The sequence below is a fragment of the Mandrillus leucophaeus genome, unplaced genomic scaffold (genome assembly GCF_000951045.1).
Source record: "Mandrillus leucophaeus isolate KB7577 unplaced genomic scaffold, Mleu.le_1.0 Scaffold107, whole genome shotgun sequence".
In the NCBI taxonomy this organism is placed as follows: Eukaryota; Metazoa; Chordata; class Mammalia; order Primates; family Cercopithecidae; genus Mandrillus; species Mandrillus leucophaeus.
Window position 1 is genome coordinate 1,276,930 of NW_012098876.1, and position 21,291 is coordinate 1,298,220.

The 21,291-nt window shown below is 44.3% G+C and overlaps 1 protein-coding gene and 1 long non-coding RNA gene across 3 annotated transcripts in view; one reads left to right on the plus strand and one right to left on the minus strand.

The window, feature by feature from the left end:
• Positions 1–21,291, plus strand: part of OSBPL10 (oxysterol binding protein-like 10) — a 409,019-nt gene that overhangs the window by 346,913 nt on the left and 40,815 nt on the right. The gene's annotated exons all lie outside the window — the stretch shown is intronic.
• Positions 3,318–20,977, minus strand: LOC105543463. The gene is made up of 5 exons (XR_001006622.1): positions 20,951–20,977; positions 14,107–14,234; positions 6,917–6,965; positions 6,264–6,410; positions 3,318–3,512 (listed from the first exon to the last, which is right to left on the minus strand). It is a non-coding gene; the product is annotated as an uncharacterized LOC105543463 (long non-coding RNA).

Sequence of the window (21,291 nt, forward strand, 5' to 3'; positions counted from 1 at the left end):
TAGGCTATACCGCCTCCTATGGTTAAGAGCTCCTCCTGTCTGTCTTGCAAAACAGCATCTTTCTGCCCTCCTTCCTTCTCGTTCTTAGCAACTCACAGTGTCATCATCACACGCAAGCCTGAGCCCTGCACACGTTTTTCAAGAACTTGTTCGACTTGGTTTCTGGCAGCTTTCATGAGCTGAGTACAAGGCATGATAGTATATTTTTCTGTGTCCTTTTGGGGGATTAATTTCAGCTTATGCTCATTTTTCAAGGATTTTTTCTTTCCTCCATTGCTTTTCTCTTCCTCTCTTCCTTTTTTGTGGGTTGATAATAAGGTTTTGCTTCTTGGGTGGGTGTTGTTTTTATAAGAGAGGAGGGGAATATAGTGGAAGGTCTGAAATCATGCCTTTGCTATGGCCAGTAGGATATGTGCTGGGGCTTTTAATGGGTTCTGACACTGGACTGAGGACTGAGAGAGTCTTTGGCAGTGGCCTTAGGAGTGTTCACAGTGTTGCCTTCCTTCTCTCCCCTCCCCCGAGGCCTGTGTGGCTTTGTGACGTAAACACCCACCAGAGTGCTGGGGAGGTAGCCACCTTGGATTTGCCAACTGTGAGCTGGAGCCATATGAAAAAACTAAGCACCAGGTGGTATAATCTCTCCTATCCTGCAGCAGTACTCGAGGGATTAAGCGCTTTGAAACTGGTGAATGAAAAGGGCTTAAAGCCCTGCAATGTTTAATCTGGGTTTTCCCTCCTCTTTCCCCTTTTCTCTTTTCCGTTCATTCTTGTTGCCACAAAGGGAGAAAGTCAGGTCTGAACCAGAGGTGAAGAGTTGAAGAGATTGTGGCGATGTGGTACGAAAAGTTTTAGTATTCTGTTGTTTGGGGGTACTTAGTCTCACCCTCTAAACATGGCCCTAAATTTCACAGCTCCCTCTGCTTCCTTCTCGCTTGCCTAGTTCTATGAAATTATACCAGTATAAATGAGCTTTTCACCATCTGCCTGGCTTATATTTGTATTTGCCCACGGTGAATGACTATTTTAAAAGTGATTTATTTTCTGGCCCTGATGACGCTCACTTTCTAAAGATGAAAAGTCAACGCTCAGAGATTTATGATCCTGGGGAAAGAATGTTATGGGAGAAAAGAGTAAAATATTTCTCACATCTACTTTGGGCTTCGCCTGACTTAATCGATGAGTTCTTGTATCCCTTTTGTAATTTGAATTGAGTTTTGTAGATGGCTTACGGCTCTATGCATTGCAGGGGCTTACTGTGTGCTAAATAATAATTGTAAATTTAAAATTCTTTTGGTACTGATGATGGATGTGAGCCACTAGGGGGAACGTTTGTGTGTGTGTGTGTGTGTGTTTGTGTGTATGAAACAGAGCAAGTGAGTGAGCCATAGAATTGTCTTTAAGTTCTGGCAGTGTTTTTCAGATTTTATGGATGTAGGAATCAAATAGCCATTCTGTAGTACTTGAAAGTACTGTACCAGCAGCTGTTTGGCTATCCATCCAGCCCCCAGCCACACCGGGACCATAGCCTTCCTCACCCCTGAAGATACTGGAGCAGCCCGGACCACGGCCATGGACTCCATGAGGTGCCCTGTGGAGCTGGGTGTCATGCGGTGCTCTGTCACCACTGGCTTTTCTCTCTCTCAGACAACAATGTGCTCCTGTCCCTCCCAATCTCCACCCTTTTTTCTGTCATTCGTCATCTACAGCCTGTGCTGGATGGTCCTCGTGTCACATAAAGTTCTTTCTATTAGCTCTAGTGGTCCCATTAAATGACCACATTACCAGTAAGTATAAGCAGAGTGGTGGACATACAGCCGTGCGAAGGAGAAGGAAACTGTAGCTGTTTTGGAAATGAACTTAAATGCAGTCGAGAGCAGTGTATCAATCCTGAAAACCCTGGCAGTGCTCTTTAGATTGCTCCAAATCTCCATTCTCATTTTTCTTGATCATCTCATCAGAATTGCTTTTCTTTAAAATATGTAAGAAATGTATATAACTTTGTTAATATTTACAAATTTATACTGTAAGAGTATCAAATCTTAATTTAGTTACAGCGAATGCATTTAGCCCACATTATGGGTTTAATACAGCTTTGTAGGTTACCCTGGAAACCCCCAGGAATGATGGTCATTTTTTGGAAAATGTGTTTCAGATTCCAAATATCTTCTTTTTACTAGCTTATGTACTAAAATGCAGAGCCAGCTTGTAGTTCTGACTTTAAAAAAAAATATGTGTATATATAGTGTAATTCAAGGAGAAAACTACTCCTTTGAAGGATGTGAACTTTTCTTATAGAAGATTGATACTAATTTCATGTATTGAATTGAGAAAAGAAATGGAAGCAAGAGGGACTTACACTCATGTTTATGTGGCTTTTAAAAATTCCATTATGATGAGTTTTTAGTGCTAACACATTTATTTAGAATGGAATATTATATAGAAATTCCCATAATGGGAAATCCTTGCCCATTTTAGATATTGCTGTGCTAGATCAGTGGTTCTCAAGCAGATGAGTGGGGACTCTTGTGCCCTGCAGACATGGGGGGCAGGTGCTCACGACGGTCATTGACTAGGGCTTATGAGAAGCTTTATAAACTTCACTCTCCACCTCACAAAAGCCAGGTTTTTGTTTATATCATCTGAGAATACAGGTTCCTTGATGGACGCAATCAATTGATTGGACGTAAGATACAAAATCATAATGAAAACAAGAGATTCTGTTTTTGATAATTTGGCTGTTAAGATGAGTTAAAAAAAAAAAAAAAAAGTCCAAGTCCCAAGGGTATTTTGGGGAAGTGCAGTTAAATTGTTGCATTTCTAGGTTGGTGAGAATGAGGTGAATAATCAGCATTTAGGTCTCTTTAAGCTGTTTCATGATGAGGGATAGGGATTAACATGATGTCTCTCTGGAGCCCCAGCTATGGAGTCCGACAAAGCACTTTGAACCCAAGCTCTTTCAATGATTGCCTGTAAGAATGTAAGCATGTGAATTATTAATGGTTGTATAATGGTATTTCCTGATGAAAATGTTGTAAACATTATATGAGATCATATATCGCCAGTGTCCTGCTCAATGCCTGGCACTCAATAGTAAGTCCTTATTAAAATTGTTCTTTGGCCGACCTAGCTTATCTTTATTTGTAGATATGAAGTATATTGGGAAACACTTAAGAACATGTGTTGTCATGCTATTCTGGGCTAAGCAAGATTCATTTATCTTTTGTTTGTCTTCCAAAGGAGTAGTCTGGGTGTAAATAATGACATCTGCCATTTATATAATGGAGCATGGTTTACAAAGGGCTTCCACTAATAAGTTATTCAAATATGGCTTCTCCACATAGAGCTAATTTAATAATCATCAGGCTAGTTCTGTTGCTGGTGTCTTGCCTGGATTTTCTCTGAGGAAGTCCTAAAATCACCTGGCATGGCCCCAGGTCAGTGAGCATCCACAGGTGGGAAGCCCAGGTAGCTGATTTTCACAGTACATCCCAGGCTGGTGCATCAGAGGAAATCTGTATATATGGAAATAAAGGAAATATAAGTAGGTCATATCAGATTCCTGTTGCTGCTGTAACAAATTACCACAAATGTATTCTCTTACTGTTCTGTTGGTTAGAGTCTGACACAGGTCTCAGCGGGCTAAACTTAAAGTGTTAGAAGGGCTGTGTTGCTTTCTGGACGCTGTAGGGTAGAATCTGTTTCCTTGGCTTTCTCGGCTGCTAGAGGCTGCCTGCATTCCTTGACTTGGGCCCATTGCTCCATCTTCAGAGCCAACAGCATTGCATCTCATTGACCCTGCTTCCATAGTCCCATCTCCCTCTGACTTCCCTCTTCTGCCTCCCTCTTCCACTCTTAAGGCCCCTTGTGATTACACAGAACTCACCCAGATAATCTAGGAAAATCTCTGTTTTAGGATCAGCTGATTAGCAAACTCAGTTCCATTTGCAACCTTAATTTCCCATTGCCATGTAACCTAACATATCAGGACTTGAACGTCTGTGGCCCTTTTTTTTTTTTTTTTTTTTTGACAGAGTCTTGCTCTATTGCCCAGGCTGGAGTGCAGTGGTGCAATCTTGGCTGTAGGTTCAAGCAATTCTCATGCCTCAGCCTCCCCAATAGCTATGATTAGAGGCAGCCACCACCATGCCTGGCTAATTTTTTATATTTTCAGTAGAGATGGGGTTGTGCCATGTTGCCCAGGCTGGTCTTGAATTCCTGAGCTCAGACAGTCCTCCCACCTTGGCCTCCCAAAATTCTAAGATTACAGGCATGAGCCACCACGCCTGGCCGTCTTTGGGCCATTTTCCCACCTACAGCAGCAGGGGAGTTGACCGGCATTCACAGAATACATTACATAGAGCATGGAGTTAAAACTATGCTCAACCTCTGGCTGGTGGAAATTAAGCAAGTTGTTCTATTCCCTTTGAGGAAAGCAGTCAGCTCAGCTGGACTCATTATTGGAAAATAAGTGCCTGGCTTTGCTTTTTATACACAGTGAAGCCTTTTTTTTTTTTTTTTTTTTTTTTTTTTTTGAGCCGGAGTCTCGCTCTGTCCCCCAGGCTAGAGTGCAGTGGCCGGATCTCAGCTCACTGCAAGCTCCGCCTGCTGGGTTCCCGCCATTCTCCTGCCTCAGCCTCCCGAGTAGCTGGGACTACAGGCGCCCACCACCTCGCCCGGCTATTTTTTTGTATTTTTTAGTAGAGACGGGGTTTCACCGGGTTAGCCAGGATGGTCTCGATCTCCTGACCTCGTGATCCGCCCGTCTCGGCCTCCCAAAGTGCTGGGATTACAGGCTTGAGCCACCGCGCCCGGCCCAGTGAAGCCTTTTCAAACTTGCTTTTCCCAGGCTGCCCCTGCCTTTGCCACTCCCTTCCTCCCTGTACCTCCCAAGAGCCTCAGAATTCAGCCGGACATGAAACCATGATGTCTCATTTTTTACAGTTTCTACAATTCATGCTTTGGCAATAGTAGGAGGATGATTTTTAAAATTATCATAAAACAGCATAATTATTGCATTAAAATACAGTAGAAACCTATAGGAAGTCAGAAGTAAAAACCCCGTATTTCCTTTTGATGCCACCTCCTTAGAAGGAGCCACTGTGTGTCTCTTATGGGAGATTTGTATACAAACATATATATATTTATTTATTCTTTAACTTTTTTTATACCAATAGAATCACAGTATGAATAATGTTCTGTGGCTTTTCAATTTGGGGACAGTATATCTTAGGTATCTTCACATGTCAGTATGTAGAGACTGTTTGCATTCTTTTGAACAGCTACAAAGCCATTCCAGTCTATGACTATATCTATGGAGTTATGTGCTGTATTTTATTTAACTAGTAATTTATTTAACTAGACCCTAGGAGTGACATGTACGTTGTCCAGTTTTTCATTATTTATAAATTGTCCTCTACATATACTGTGTACACTTACAGAAATATGTCTTATATGGGGAAACTTTGCAGCAGTAGAATTTAACTGAAATTCAGTTAACAAATGTGGGAATTTAAGGTTTGATAAGTATTACCACGTTGCCCTCCAAGAGTAAGCCAAATGTGTACTTTCTCAGCATTGTGTGAGGGTTGCTATTATCCTGTCTCTCACCATTAAGGAATGAATGTCAGGCTCTTGTTTTATTTCCAGTTTATTTTTAAGATAAATGGTATCTTGTTTTTAATTTCCTTCTTTATAATTATGAATGAAGTTAAGCATATTTTCACATTTATTAGCCGTTCACATTCCCTTTGTCTTTAACATCTTGTTCATAGTCTTTGCATATTTTTCAGTTGGGTTATTGGACTTCCTAATTAATGTTTTCTAAGGCTTCTTTTAATATACCAAGCCAGTGAATTTTTAATGATGTGGAGCAAATGTTTTTCCACCTTTTGGGTGCATTTTTCGAGGTAAGAAGCAGTAACAACAATCATGATTATGTGCCCGCTGTAAAATTTTTTCTCATGAAGATCCCTTAGCTTGAAGCGTTTTGAGAGTCAGATTCCCCTTACATCCTTTTATAATTTAGCATTAGTTTAAAATTCAGCTCCAGGATTTTATGTGCGGCTGTCTAGGAACACCCACTGGAATGAGCCAGCAGGTGATTCTGCGTGTGGGCTGTTCTGTAGGGATGAACAGCAGCTATGGGAATGTACACTAACTGATACATATATATACATTTATCCTTCCTGGCAACATCATCTAGCAAGACTCCAGCAGTCCTCTTGTTAAGAGAACTGCACCATGTGGAGAGGTGGTTTTTCTACCCTCACTTTCTTGCTGGTCTAGGTCCTTGCTTGAAAACAAACTGAAAATATGGAGAGACATGCGTTCCATGGAGGTTCTGATTTGGACCTTCCATCCCCATCCAGGGTCTGATATTACTGGTTTTTAATGCAGTTTTATGCAGGATACTTGTCAAGTTGAAAAAAACAATATATTTATTCCTTAAAAATGAAACACTTAATGATATAAAAACTTTTTAAAAGAAATTCAAAGACATTGGATTAAGTATAGCATGATAAAATATTCAGTTAAATATCAGTTTCCAGTAAAGTGTCACATACTCTGTTTTTTGAAACTTTTGAAACTCACATGAAGGATGAGTTTCATGATCCTGTTTTATGAAAACGGGATGAAGATGTGTTCAGGAGTAGAGAATTCTGTCAAAATCTCTAAAGTGACAAATTGTCTAAAGCGACAGAAAACCTAGCTTGGAAGGTCATCATGGAGTTATTTTATGCTACAGAAATGGAAATTCTGGGGCCGGGCATGGTGGCTCACGCCTGTAATCCCAGCACTTTGGGAGGCCAAGGCAGGCAGATCACGAGGTCAGGAGACTGAGACCATCCTGGCTAACACTGTGAAACCCCGTCTTTACTAAAAATACAAAAAATTAGCCAGGTGTAGTGTCACGTACCTGTAGTCCCAGCTGCTCGGGAGGCTGAGGCAGGAGAATTTGCTTGAACCTGGGAGGCAGAGGTGGCAGTGAGCCGAGATCATGCCACACTCCAGCCTGGGCAACAGAGTGAGATGAAGAAAAAGAAAAGAAAGAAAGAAAAAAAAAAGAAATGGAAATTCTGTGCAATAGAGTAATACAAACAAAAACTAGAATATGCAGTATTTAAAGGATCGTAGGTCCTACCTGAGCACAGTTATGTCTTAAAATTCATCTTCTTTTTGTGCTAAATGTAAGAATCCCACTGTTGTGATTATTAATAGTGCTACTACATACGGTTTGTGTTACCCCAGGATGATTACAGCTGTCTCACAAATTTCCCCTGGAAGTTTTCAGTGGATGAAGCATTTGAGAGTAGGACAAAGCAGAGCATGATAATGTGACAGTTTTTAAAGTAGAGGATATAGTGAGCCTTATTTGGATTTTATGGCAGTGGAATAATATGAAGAAAATATGAATTGCTGCAATTACCCTCTTACATCCTGAATATCATTTCTCATCTGAGTAAAAGTACAGGGAAACCTTTTAATATCCTATGTCACTGTGGCTAGAAAAATGGACACATATAATGCAAATTAAAGAGAATAGAAAATGCTTGCTGTTTGGACCAAAAGATATTGAGTGGGATGTAGAGATTGTAGCTTTATAATGGGGCATTATTGGTGCCTCCTCATTGTGGAATGAAGGGCTGTGGTAGTTTTGCTCTTGGTTTATTTCTTTTCTTTTAGGAAATGCTAGAGCCTGTTTTCTGCTAGATGCTTTCTTCGTGGTTTGTTAATATTTACATAAATCAGGACAGAATAGGCGTATACCAGAGTTGTCTTTAAGAAAAATGAAAAGAATAAAACGTGAGCTTTGGGTTGTTTCTGATATTCCTAGCTCTTGATCTGCTTGTGGTACCAAATCACTGGTTTGAGAGTCGGAAGATAATGATCCAGAAACTACCTATTGAAGTAAAACGGGGTGGACTTGCTAGTTTTTGTCCCTTAAAGACTGCTACCCTGTATGTATTGATATGTGCCTGGCACAGGGAAAGTCCTCATTAAACGTGCCTTCCGTGGGGCCTGGAGAGAACATTATAACATTATCAGAAGAGTTCTTAATGCATTTTGCTTTTTCCATTATTCATGATGCAGTCCCTTTTGGCCTGCAAAGAACAGTAAATGCCTCTTGCTTCTAATGACTTGTAAATCAAAACTGTTCTGTGGTTTGCGATGCGCTTGGTTATTTCCTTTGTGTTATCGTACGCTTCGGAAATTTCCATCGGAGGGTATTAGTTGGGAATTTCCAGGTGAGAAGCATAAATGATTAAAATGGACAGATAAAATTCAAAGCTGGAGTTGAATGACTGCCTGGTGTGGCCACTGATGAAAATACAATCACCCTTATCCAAGCAAAGTTGTTCGTTTTCCAAATCTGTTTGGGGGTCATCAAATGAAATTTCTGGAACCTTGTCTAATGTTGAGGAATACAATTTTCTTAAACTTGTGCCTACACAAGTTTATGAGAAAAGTTGTCCATATGTCGTGTTTGGTTTCCCCTAGCATCTAGCCCAGAGCCATCTCCTCACTGGCCACCTAGGACTGGGTTTGGAGAATCCGAGGGGCTGGTAGCACACTGCCTGCGCTGCTCCCCGCTGGGAGCCAGGCCCCTATCACGTCTGCTACTTTTCTCCGCTGTTCCTCGCAGCGCCCGTGTCCGGGGATCATTAGAGCAGACCTTCTCAAATGCTAGGGGGCACCAACATCTGCTGCAGGGCCTCGGGGAGCAGGGAGGAGGAGAAAGGGAGTTGCTGTTCACTGAGTATAGAGTTTGCTTCACTGGATGAAAAGGTCCTAGAGATCTGTTGTACAATAACGTTATTATAGTTAATACTCCTGAGTTGTACACTTAAAAATGGTAAAACAGAAAAATATTAAGTTGGATATAAAGCGATACATGTGTCAAAATTCATGGAACTGTACAATAAGATTTGCATATTGTACCAAGTGTAAGTTATAATTGTATTTCAATTAAAAGAATAAACAAACCGCAAACCAAACAAACACTGGTCTCTGCCTTGCCCTCAGAGTTTCTGTGTCTGTAGGTCTGGAGGGGGGCCCTAGACTTGCATTTCTATCCAATTCACAGTGATTCTGCTGCTGCAGGTCCGGGGACCACAGTAGACCTAATTTAGAGGCTTTCCCTGCTGCCACTTTGCATTCCCCCAGTGCTTTACATGTTTTCTTCTGTCCCTGCTGCAGAGTTCAGGCCCATAACTGCATAATTTATGGGAAAAGCAAGACAGTCTAGCAATTAGTGGCATCAAGTATACAGTTCTGAAAGAATCACTGACATGGTACCATCGACTTGAGTCTTGTGTTTCTTTCTGAATAAAGCCATTTACCATCTGCAGATCAGAAGAAATCCATCACCCAGCACAAAGCATAAATCAATAATAATTTAAACTGTGGATCTAGAAAGCCAGAATTCTAGTCTCGGCATGTACCCGTGCTTACGATAGAGGCAAGTCATAGGTAGTAGAATTCCTTTCAGTTTTTAGGCGCAGAATCATTTTATTACTATTGGCTACCCCAACTACATTATTCCTTCATCAGTTTGTTTTTGAAATGGAGGTGTTTGTAAAATTGTTCTTCGGTGTTTCATCAGGAATTTTAGATTTTGAAAATAATCTCTTCCCACTGAACTTTATATGACCAAGAAGTTAAGGAAAGATAGGCATGGCGGTAACATTCGAGTGATCCCAGTAAAACTTCAACGTGGGATTTAGAGGAGGGTAGGATTGCTCATGCCCAGATTGTTAGAGCCAGCATCGTGGCGCCAGTGCTGTTCGTACATGTAAATAACAATTGGTGGAAGGAGTAGAAATGGATTGGGAGGCCATCAAAAGTTAGAGCACCACTCTCCAATCAAACTTGCTGCAGTGATGCAAGTGTTTTCTGTCTACGCTGTCCAATATGGTAGCCACTAGTCTGAATGTGGTTAGTGCTATCAAGGAACAAACTTTTAAATTGTGTTTAATTTTAATTATTTTAAGTAGCTAAGTGTGACTAGCACCTACTGGATTAGACAGGGCAAGTCTAGAGAGTAGGGTGAGAAGTGAGTATGCTGTCCTCAGTCTAGCCTAGAGGAAGTTTAGGAGGGGAGGGGAAGTATGGGTCAGACTGAGGAAGCCCAAAGTACTGGATGAGTAGACATTTTCGTCTAGGCAGTGGGAAGCAATTGAAGACTTTTTTTTTTTTTTGACACAGCCCTCAGGAGATCCTGAGAACGTGTGCCTGATTGAAGACTTCTGAACAGAGCAGTGGGTGTCTGGGGAAGAACGCTCTGGTGGTGTGGTACAAGACAGTGTTAAGAGAAGGAGTCTGGAGTGGAAGGATGAGCTGGGAGGCTGGCAGGGTCCTACATTTATGTGACCAAAGCCCAGGGTGTGGTAGCAGCAAAGATGAGGAAAGGAAGGGATGGTGGGCCAGGTGGGTCTCTGGATGGGAGGGGTCCGGGAACTTGCAGGTCTCAAGCCTGGGTGACTAGGATGGTGCGCAGAACAGGAAGGGCAGGATGCGGCTACTGGGCTCCTTTATCGCATGCAGGCAGGGCTGAAAGGAGGGGAGCAGAGGTGAGAACAGCCCTTCTCCTGGCTGAATGCTGCCTGCCCGTGTGTGTCGTCTTAGCTGTTTTTTATTGCCCATCGTGTTTAGTGGAATAATTGGATCTGCAGACAGTTTTGACTGGTCCATTTTGCCTCTCACTCCACCCCGCTGCCTCTTGTGCTTTCTCTCTCTCTTCCTTACCTGCCGGCTGCCAGCTCCCTGCCTTGCCTCTGATTACTGCACCCCCGCAATAACTCACCGTTTGATCTTCCACATACAGGAACTCAAAACCCAACTACTGTCTGCCCAGCAAGGCTGCAGGGTCCAGGGTGACCCAGGCCATGTCCTACACTGATTGTAATCCTCCTCCGTGCCTAACACAGAGCCTTACGTGTATATTTACCCAGTAGAGGAGAAGGAAGGACGTCAAACATTTCACTACCACCCCCCAGTGTGTGTCGGTCTCCCTCACGCTGGACTGTGGCAGGAGTCTTCCAAAACTGCCCTCAGTGCCCGTCCGCCCTGTGTGCAATCATATCGTTGCTTGCTTAACCATTCATCTTCTAGGGCCTGAGTTCTATTACCCAGCCTCCTCAGAATCTTCAGCAGTTCCTCATTTCCATAGGGGAAAGCCAGCTGTTTATTTCCTTTACTTATGCAACGAATAAGTCAATGTCAGATAGTATTTTTGTTGATAAAGCCACAGCAGCTAGCAAAACATTTTGGTCCTGCTTCCTGTGAGCTGACTTTCTGCAAGGGGGAAGAGATGATAAATACACATATAATACAGTTGAGAGTGATCAGTGCTGCAAGGTAAAGCAGAGCTGAGGAAGGAGCAAACCGTGGAGAGGGAGGAGAGGGAGTGGTGCTGGCCTAGATGGTCAAAGGCTGCTGTGGTGAGGGGACATTGGAATTAAGATCTGTGTGAGGCCGGGTGTGGTGGCTCATGCCTGTAATCCCAGCACTTTGGGAGGATGAGACGGGTGGATCAGGAGTTCAAGACCAGCTTGGGCAACATGGTTAAACCCCATCTCTACTAAAAATACAAAAATTAGCCTGGCATGGTGGTATGCACCTGTAATTCCAGCTGCTTGGGAGGCTGAGGCAGGAGAATCACTTAAGCCCAGGAGGGGAGGGTTGCAGTGAGCTGAGATTGCGCCACTGCACTCCAGCCTGGGCAACAGAGTGAGACTCTGTCTCGAAATAAAAAATAAATAAGTAAAATAAAATGTAAAAAGATCTGAGTGAAGTGAGGGGGAAGTGGATGAAGAAGACCAATAAGAGCAGGTGCAAAGGCCCTGAGGTAGGCCTCTCCTTCACGTGTTCCAAGAACAGAAGGTGGCTGGGAGGGGTGAGTAGGGTGAACAAGGAGGGGAGTGTGATCAAGCGAAGAGTAGAGAAGTCGTGGGGCAACATCGTGTAGGGCCTCGTGGACCGCAGTCAGGACTTTGACATTTAGTCTGTGTCAAGAGGGGAGGGCTTTCAGCCTAGGAGTTATATGATCAACTTTGTGATTTAAGATACCTTCCAGCTACTGTGAGGAGACGTAGACTGGGAGGAGGGGCAGGAGACTGACGGGAAGCTGTTGCAGTAATTAGGAGAGAGAGGTGATGGCGGCTTTGCCAGGGTGGCTGAAGTTGTGAGAAACAATGAGATTCTAGATATAATTTGCAGAAGTTGCTGATGGGTGTGATGTGGAGCAGTGCATATGCAAGAAATTAAAGTCAAGAATGGTGCCAAGGCTTTTGGCCAAGTGGTTAGAAAAACAAAGCTGTTATTTACTGAGATGAGGAGGATCATATTTTGGAGGTATTAATTGAAAGGTCTGTTTTAGACACAGTAAGTCTGAGATGGCCATTAGGTGATGTGTTTTCACTGCTGTAACAAATGATTATCGACTTATTGATTTAAAACAACACTAATTTATCATCTTATAGTTCCGCGTAAGAATTCAGACACAGGTCTCAGTGGGCTAAAATCAAGGTGCTGGCAGGGCTGCATTTCTTTCTGGAGGCCCTAGGAAAGAATTTGTTTCCTTGGCTTTTCCAGTTTCTAGAGGCTGCCCACATTCCTTGGCTTGTGGCCCCTTTCTTCATCTTCAGAGCCAGGAACGTTGCATCTATATTCCTCTTTCTGACCACAGCCTGGAAAGATTCTCTAAGTTTAGGGATTCATGTTTTTACATCGAGGCCACCTCAGCAATCCAGGTTAATCTCCTCATCTCAAGGTCCTTAACGTAATCACGTGTGTAAAGCTCCCCTTGTCACTTAAAGTGCCATATACACAGGTTCTGGGAATTCGGATGTGGGCAGGGGTCTGCTATCCTGCCCACCTCGGATAGCTAAGGGGGGAGATGTTGAATAGACCACTGGGTGCACAAAGCTAGAGTTCAGGGGAGAAGGCTGAACTTGAGATACACACTTAGGAAATAAATATTTAGAAATTATTGAAAGCTGTTGGATCAGATGGGCTCTCCAAGGGAATGAGTCCTATTATAAGGCCAAAGCCCTGTGCTTGGCCTCAGCTGCACTTCCCTGCAGTAGGGTTCTCTTCATCCCTGACTGGCATCATTTCTGCTGTTGGACTGTCCCCTCTTTCTCTTGGCTGCTTGAAGCGCTCCTCTTTGGTGACACCCTGCCCAGAGTCTGCCTTCTCTGTGTGAGCCCCTCTGATCACCCTGGCCACGCCCTTCCTCCTGGCCTTTGCTATTTGATTTTGTATCATATACCTTTTCATTTATTTTTCTATTTTTGATGACATTGTTGAGATGTAATACACATGCCATACAATTTATCCATTTAAATTGTACCAACCATTTGGTATATTTTAGTATATTTACAGGTATATGTTACTGTCACCACAGTCAATTTTAGAACGTTTTCATCACCTCAAAAACCCTGGACCCTTTACCTGTCACCCCCGTTCCGCCCGTCCTCACAGCCCCTACAACCACTCATCTATGTTGCCTGTCTTGGATGTCTCATAGATGTGGAATCACAACACATAGCCTTCTGTGACTGGCTGTCCTTTAAAATCTAGATTTTTGTCCTTGCACACTCAAGTTTCCCACACTTTCTTTTTGGTTTTATAAATTCATTCCTTTTAAGAACTTACTGTACATCTGTTGTAAACCGCCCTTTGTGGTGGAATTCTAGAAATGAAGCCCTCAATTAGCTAGGATTCCTCCATCAAAGAGTTCCAATTAAGGTAAGCCGATAACCACATGGCCACTGCGTTCCCCTCCTGAGCCTCTGGCTGATGTTACTAATTGATCACAGCTTTCTTTCTCCTCAGATTTATAGACGGCCTCTACGTCCACCTCCACCCATGGCCCTGAGTAGCCAGCCCCAAATAATCAATTTTCCTTTGCCGAAAGAGGGCTGACATTTCTGGTCCAGTTGGAAAGTGGGTGTGCACTTGCATAAATCCACTTTGCTAAGTGCCAGAATGGGCATGTCCAAAGCACCTAGGGACAGACGGTAGGATTAAGTCTCCACCTCTGTGAAACGTGGTTGAACTAAGTCTCAAATGTTGAGTTGAAACTTACAGTCTGAAACTTACTAGTCTCCAGGGCTAGGAGAAAGAAAGATCCATGTGCTCCTTCTCAACCAGCACACCGGCCCGTTGAATGCTGAGACCATATCTTAAGCAAATTTCTAGCTTCAGTATCTAATGTGGTGCTTTGTTACCTGTGATCGTTGGAGGTCGCTGAGGTGATAGTAACCCTTTCAGACTCAGTGCCTGCTTACCATTAAACCTACCCTTATGCCTTTATGTCTAAACCCATTGTGTTCTCTCTTATCAGAGCTCCAGGAAGGCTAGAATGGGGTCTTGAAGGAGTTTCTTCCCTACCTTTCCTAGGCCTAGAGAACTTGAGTAGCTGTGGATGGCAGGTTCGAATAACAGGTGTGGATGGCTACTGCTCCTGTCACCTCCAAACCACAGCTGGTCCTCTGGGGTCGGTTGCTGGGATACGATCTCTGATTCACTGCATTCGCTGCTTTGTCTTTGTCTTGCTTAGTTCATACATTTGCATGTGACCTTGATTGAGACATATTTCAAAGTTCTCTGAATCCTAGCGTAGCTCCAGACCAGGGAAGGGATGCTTGCCTCGTGGTCAGGGCCCTGCAGCCCCAAAACCCTTCGTGGGGAAGGCCTAGCAGAGGAGCTTGGGTGGCATCAGTTCAGCTTTGAGAGGGAAGCTGCGGGGGAGAAGGGAGCAGCACAAGTAGGAGGGTGCAGGAGCTTTAGCAGCAACCTGAAGTCAACATACCACTGTGTGCCCAGTGCGAACGTCACAGGCCTCATCAGAGCATGGCTGTTTACCAAGCACTTCTTGTGTGCCAGCCACTGTGTTCATTGCTTTGTACGCTTTGCCTTGTTGAGACCTAGAGCAGGCCTCTCCAATGTGAGAGGTGGTACCATGTCCATTTTAGAGACAGGGAGACTGAGCCTTACAGGTGGGGCATAGTGTCTTTAGGATTGATCACCAGGACTATCTGCAGCCGGATCTCCACGCTTTTCTTTTATGCATCACTGTCTCCTAAAGCTGTGGTAGTCTCTGACTTCGTGGCCTCTTCCTTATCCTCACTGTGACTTTTATCCCAAATACTCATGAGCTTCCTGTGATCTGTGCTGCTTGTGCAACATCAGAATAGGGGCCATGGAGACGTTGGTCCCACGAGCATAAACAGCTTTGCTTTCAGGGTGTCTTTCAGAGCTCTCGGCCGTGTTAGTAATTCAGCGCTGGATTTGGTTTTAAAGTGCTAGCGTTTTGCTCATTGAGATGCTGTAAAGCGCCTGACACAGTGTTTGGCACTTAGCAGGCCCTCTGTGTTGTTGGGGCCCTGCCCTTTCCCTGCTTTTCCAGGCAGCAGGGCTGATGCTAAACTTGATTTGCAGCCTCTGGGATTCTGCACGCTGGCAGTCGGTATTCACGCTGGCACACGCCAAAAGCTCAGCTGCAAAATTGTTGCCTACCCCTTCATTTGCCGCTGCTTCTTCCCTTTTCTTTTTTGTACTTTCTTTAGGTTTTCTTTGCTATTTCTTGATTTCTGTTTTTTCCTTTCGTTTAAAAATAGACTCTGGTTTCAAATCAGAAACGTAGAAATGAGACAAAGACATGCTGCTATTTCCTGTGAATGCTTCCCTCGAATGTTTTAAAGGAATGCCTGTTGAATCCTCTCCATATAATTGTTCCGTGTTATCTTGGCTGATGACAAATGCCCCCACTCTCTCCCCTCCCAAGAAGTGACTTCCTTCTGCCTTCCAGGGTGTGTTTTATTTAAAACTAACCTTTCTGCAGGTCGGCCCCTTTGCTCAGGAAGAGCATCTGTCCTTCCAGTCTATAAGAGCCAAGTGTGGTAAATGTGTGTGTATGTGTGGTTAGAGCCAGCCAGCCAGCTCATCCCCTGGGAGGCAGCAGGAGGATTGTGATGTCAGTGACGACAAACTCAGCATCTCCAAAAGGCAGCTGGGACCAGCTTGCTGTGTGGACATGCATGTACTTGTACCTGTCAAGGATAAGATCCAGCTTCTCCGTCGGGTTCCCCTCGCAGTGGCCTCGTTGTTGAATCTACCTCCAAATGGCAAGATAAGGTCCCCTAAATTCGCTGGTGGCCTTTGAGGCACAGTTGGTTGCCTGGCTTTGGAAGTGGCTCCATGTAGAGGATAGTACGTGTGCAGGAGCCTTCAACAGCTGCCCTGCAGCAGGGCCGAGGGGCACCAACTATACCAGACACCAGCTGAAGACATGTGTCCACAGCTTCTGTCTTCGGCATGACTTCTGACCAGAGTGGAACATCCACCCGTTCAGCTGAGATACCCTCTACCCAGCAAAGATGGCCTACTTTTGGAGAATTAGACACAACCACCAAAAAGACGCTTCCGGAGGAGAAATCTCACCTGTGCAGTATGTGGGAAGGACAGTAGGTTCATCAGGATCAACCATTTTGCATTCATATGACAAAACTTTCTATCTCTGTGTCCTCAGGGGAGATACTTTTTCCAAGCATGTAGTAGTGAATGCCTTGCCCTTGGTAGTCACGTGATACGGGTTTCTTACTGGAAATGGGGACAAGAAGGCCAAGTGAAATTTCCCGGATTGCTGGCCATCTTTGTATACCCTGCGCTATGCTGATGTAATTGACATATATACGGAGTCGGCCTGGATCTTCAGTTGTGGCTATGCCAGTTTTCATGACCTTTGCCTGTTAGATGGGGTTCTTAAGATATGAAATGTCACTGATTGTGAAGACACACTGTGAGGATTATGTAATGATGGTGATAATTTGGTTAAATATGCTGTACGTATTGGAATGAGAAAATGACTAGAGATAAAAGGGACTAAGTCCTTGGTTTTCTGGATGCTGTACTGCAGCACTAACACTATTATTGTTAGAATGGAAGGTCAGGTGCAGTGGTTCATGCCTGTGATCCCAGCACTTTGGGAGGCCAAGATGGGAGGATCACTTGAGGGCCAGGAGTTTGAGACCAACTTTGGCAACATAGCCAGACCCTGTCTCTAATTTAATAAAAAATTAAATTTTTTTAACTGAAAAAAGATCTGAAAAATGGATTCAGGAATTGGTCCTTGGGCACTTGCTCCTCATAGACACTGAGACCCCTTGGTTTCTCTTCTGCAACTCACTGTGTTTCTTGATTTATCCCCTTTGTCTTCTACGTGCCTACTCTTCCAATCTCTCCAGTCCCTAGCTTCTGTGTCTCGACTCCACCCTCTTTATTTTTCTAGAACCCCTTATTTCCTGACAAGCCAGCTTCTGTTGACTCTTTTCCCCTAGCAAACATAAGTACTCTTGCCCCCGTGGCCATTGTTGCATGTTATTGTCTGTTCTGTGTAGTTACGGAATTGAGAAATAATTTGTCTATAAGGGAATGTCATTCCCTGGTTACTTCTTTGCCATGCTGCTGTGTACCTGACAGTTCTCTTTTCTGAGGATATCTGAGCATGGTGCTTTGGGTCTTCTCACTTACTGCCTGCATTTCTGTGACCCTCAGACTACCAAATTTTTTTTTTGACATGGCTAGATTTCCCCATAAAGATACTGTCTAGATGTGTTTGGTCTTGTCACTCAGTGCCAAGGTTTTTTGGTATGGCTCAGTTCACCCCAGTGCCTCCTTGCCAAGTTAACAGTGTGTAGGGAAAGTTGCCAGGCTTTAGAAATGATTGAACTGCAATATGCTTGCTGCTAAAAGAGAATTTGATGTTCATTCTCTAGCTGGCTTTATTGTCTGTCGTTGCCATATAGGTTTTCAGGAAGGTTGCAGGTCACTGGAGCTCAGTGGGTGATGTTTTTCTGTTGTAGATATTGTCTATTTATTGGATACTTATTTACTTGGGCGTGAGATGGCTTTAGGAATCCATCTTAATCCTTGCTAGAGTAGACCCTCTTACCCCTGCATGTCTGTGATTCCTGGTTTGGCACAGAAAAGCTCCCTGTCCAAAGGCAAAATGCACCTTTAATGGTTAGGCGATGGAACCACGCAGGCTTCTACCATGATGTCTCAAATCTAACCAGTAAGGATTCAGTCCTGTGAATTAAGATATTAGGTTATAAGGCCGTGTACAAATAAAGGAGACGCTAGTAGATCAGACTGCTTGTGTTGACCCCCCCATCTGAAGGCCAGGTCTAGGTTGAGAGAGAAGACAGGTCACTAAAGCAGGAAGGATGGCGTGGGATAGGAGTCCTCCGTCTGAGGAGGGGAAAGCAGGAGTGAAGTGCCAGGAAAGAGAGTACCTTTGGGGACATGGGTGGGGTGAATGAAGCCTGTGACAGGGAAATGAGTGGACTCTGCAGACAAATGTCCATTTCATGGTTTTTCCTGGCACGGACCCAAACTGTAGTTACATTACGTATATGTATTGAATAAAAAGATTGGCATTTCAGTCGTGCTTGAAATTTGCATTTGTATTGAAGAATTAAGAATTTTGTTTAAGAGATGAAAGCAAAGCTAAATGTTTCTCCCACATTGGTGTCCCCATTGAGAAGACTGTTGGACCACACAAACCTAACACACATCACAGTTGTGCCTCCTGGCTTTGGCCTCGGTGGCATAGCCCCATATACCTGCTTCTCCTTATAAGTAAGAAGCAGAGGCCTGCGGTTAAGGGCAGGGTAACATCTGTAGATGCTGTGACTATCTTGGATTGGACCGTTCCCAGCCCAAGAGCCCATCTCTCACATGATCTCAGCCTTTGGTCCTCAAGAGGCCAAGGTCAGTGAAGGGGCAGAGACCCTTCTAAGAATCCAAGGGGAGCTATGGACCCCTCTTCAGAAAAATGCCCAGACTTACAGTTTTTACATAAAATTTCAAGGATGGGGATGGATATTTTAAGGGCTGTCCCTGGGGCCCAGGCCAAGAACTCTTGCTCTGGGCACAGGTCACTGTGGGTCACTAGGGAATGTCCCTAAATCCCAGCCTGCCCGTGAAACTTTTTCCTGCCCATCGAATTTTCACTTATCATTCTCCCCATTTGCTAATAGGCACAGTTGCTTGATTTTTGTAGCACCATATGCCCTGAGGTGCTTGTGTGGTAGAAATATTGAGTCATAATTTCTGTTTTTATTAAAATCCTCATTTTTTCAAAGCCTGCTTCTCTTTAAAACATATTTTAATTCCATTTTATCTTCAAGTTTACATACATTTTTGTGACTGGGCTGGCTCATTTGCAAAAATCTCTGGGGGATGGGGGATCTGAAGATTCTTCTGCTTAAGTCTTATAAATTCTCTCAGCATTATGAAATCATTTCTCACGTTCATATTTTTCAGAGATGGGGGAACACTGTTCTGCCATTTTTGATGACCTTGAGACAGTTGTTATTGTTTTATAAGTGAAAATTTGCAGAGATTCAGAGAGGGGAGGCGTGCAGGGACTCCCAGGAGACAAGCGGGACTTTGTAAGAGAAGAGGGGTGTGGATGTGGATAAGCATGGGGACCTGATTATGGAAACCAGCACTTAGAGAGGGTGACAATTATCAGTCTCTTTGAATTCCACATCAGCGTAGTGGAATCAACAAACCCTTGACCCTAAAAGGGAAGGAGGTTTTGTGTCTTTAAAACTCCATCAAGACCTGTCTCTTCAAACCCTCCATTCCTTGCAGTGGATGCCTATGTGGGTGCTTTGTGGATGCCAGTAGATTGGCATTTACATTGCCATGGACCTATTTCAGACAGAGTTGACCTGTTGATTACTCCTACCTTTCCATCCGTGTACCCCCAAGTTGGACCACAATGGGGGTTGGGGGGGTCTTCTCTTTGTGCGGATGGACTGAGCTGCAGTGTGGGTGGATTGAAAGTGTCCTCTAAGATGTTTGCTGTCAACATGGTGTATGAAACCAGCTTAACTCTGATTATTTACTTGAGGCTGGGTAAGGGAAGTTTTTACAAATCACACTGGGAGAAAAAGGGCAAATTCTCAGAGGCTCTGGGAGAGAAAACAGTCCTAGGTCCTTGTTTAAGGTTGGGGCGTGGCTTGCTCAGGATTTGTGCCACCAAAGGGCAGTGTGCCAGGCTCCCATGGCCGTCCTTCCCTGGGCGGGACTCCAGGGCCACCAGTCACCCCGGATGACTCAGCTTCTGGGGCACCTGCGCCAGCCTTAATTTCCTCTGCTGCAGCCAGTGTCTTTGAGAGGAATCGTCAGACACAGAGGAGGTGCTGTTGATTTACAGTGGGGAAGACTGGAGGGGTTTGTGTTCACATTTATGTGTGTACTTAGTATCATGCGACTGGATCTTGTGAAAGACTTTCTGGCTACTGGAAGTCAGGGACAAGCTGGATTTAATTTTCGAGTAAGGCAGACAGCAGGAGGAGGTGTGGTCCCCGAAGGTCTGTAAACACATCACACTGAGTGTAGCAGTGAGTGGGAAAGATGAGGATTTCCCCTGCACTGGCTTGTGAGCAAATAGGAAATCACAGCTTTAGAAGAATGAATCATTCTTTGCTTCATGAAGTTTATGGCAGCCTCAGTGGAGCAATTGATTTAGTATGCAGTCCATTCTTTGTGAGAACAGCTAATTTCAAGCAGAAAATAATTGCCCGCGAAATGGAGCTGCCTTTCCTGTTGAGATGTTTAAGGACTTTGCAGCCCACCCCACCTGTTGGGTACACCGTGGTGGTTGGATTTCACTTGTTTTTGATTGTCCTTTTCCTTCCCAAAGCAGAATGCCCAGGCAGGCACTGCCCTTTCCTCTGCCAGCTGGTGCTGGGATGACAGGAATTCTGCTAATACAGATTACTGCCCACCAGGTCACTGCAGAGGAAGTTGCAGCTGTAGCACCTTTGCCATTGGGAGGGATTTGTGTCTCAGCTCTCTGACTTCCGTAGCATAGACTGGAAATGGAAGCTCACAGGGAGCTGAGACAGCCACCCACTTTGAAACTGACCTGAGATCCAGAAGAGGCAAAAGGGAGGAGAGCCAGGAGGACAGGCTGGTGGAAGGGAGGCCCTGCTAATCTCAGCGTTAGCCATTCAGGCTCGTAGCAGTGGTGGCCTTGGCAACAGCAGCAGTCACGCAGCAGCACGGGGTGTCATGAGGTGAAGCTGGAAGAGACCCTCAGGGCCACTGGCTATAAGTGCTGGGCTCCTGTGTCCTTCTACCCCTAACTTCCAGTGTAGAATCAGGGTAGCTCACAGCTCAGAGACTTCCCTCTGGCTTCGCTTCTCAGGGTTAGCACAGGTAAGGATTCCTCAATTATTTCAGCATAATCTAGCAAAGCAACTTGCC